The sequence below is a fragment of the Hippopotamus amphibius genome, chromosome 15 (assembly GCF_030028045.1).
Source record: "Hippopotamus amphibius kiboko isolate mHipAmp2 chromosome 15, mHipAmp2.hap2, whole genome shotgun sequence".
In the NCBI taxonomy this organism is placed as follows: Eukaryota; Metazoa; Chordata; class Mammalia; order Artiodactyla; family Hippopotamidae; genus Hippopotamus; species Hippopotamus amphibius.
In genome coordinates this window covers 10,246,871-10,247,802 of record NC_080200.1, presented here as the reverse complement: position 1 = coordinate 10,247,802, position 932 = coordinate 10,246,871, and the positions used below count along the sequence as shown (strand labels likewise).

Sequence of the window (932 nt, the reverse complement as noted above, 5' to 3'; positions counted from 1 at the left end):
TTAGAACATTTTGCTGAGGAAGCTCCACACAGCCCTCTTGATATCTCTGTTCCTCAGACTGTAGACGAAAGGGTTCAGCATGGGGGTGAGCACCGTGTAACCCACAGAGGCCACTGTATCCTTCCTGGGAGTTTGTGAGATGGCTGAGCTGAGGTACACACTAATCCCTATTCCATAAAATAAGCAAACAACTACCAGGTGAGAGCCACAGGTGGAGAAGGCTTTATACATCCGAACTGATGAGGGGACTCTCAGAATGGAAGAAAGAATTTTATAGTAAGAGAAACAGATCCCTAAGAAAGGGAGACAAGCAAAGATGGCACCCACAAAATACACGACTATGTTATTGGTAAAAGTGTAAGAACAGGCAAGTTTGAGAAGTTGAGAAGGGTCACAGAAGAAATTAGAAATTTCCACGTCCTTAAAGCAGGTAAACTGTAACACAATCAAATTGTGCACCTGGGAGTCCAAAGGCTAACAATAAAAGACACCAAAACCAAAGAGCAACACAGTCGTGGGTTCATGATGACCTGGTAATGCAGTGGGTGACAGATGGCCACAAACCTGTCATAGGCCATTGCAGTCAGAAGCATACCATCCATACATCCAAAAAGGATAAAAAAAGCCATCTGTGTGAGGCAGCCAACATAGGAGATGACTCTGCTGTGAGTTTGGATGTTCATGATAATCTTGGGGACAGTGGTGGAGATGAAACCAATGTCAGCCAAGGAGAGGCTGGAGAGGAAGAAGTACATGGGGGTGTGGAGGTGGGAGTCAGAGGTGACAGCCAGGATGATGAACAGGTTCCCCAACATGGTGACCAGGTACATGGACAGGAACAGGGTGAAGAGCACAGGCTGCAGTTCTGGATCATCTGAGAGGCCCAGGAGGAAGAATTCTGATACATTTGTTAGGTTTTGTGCCTCCATGTA

At 46.1% G+C, this 932-nt stretch overlaps 1 pseudogene; it reads right to left on the bottom strand.

The window, feature by feature from the left end:
• Nucleotides 1–932, bottom strand: LOC130837264 (olfactory receptor 7E24-like; annotated as a pseudogene).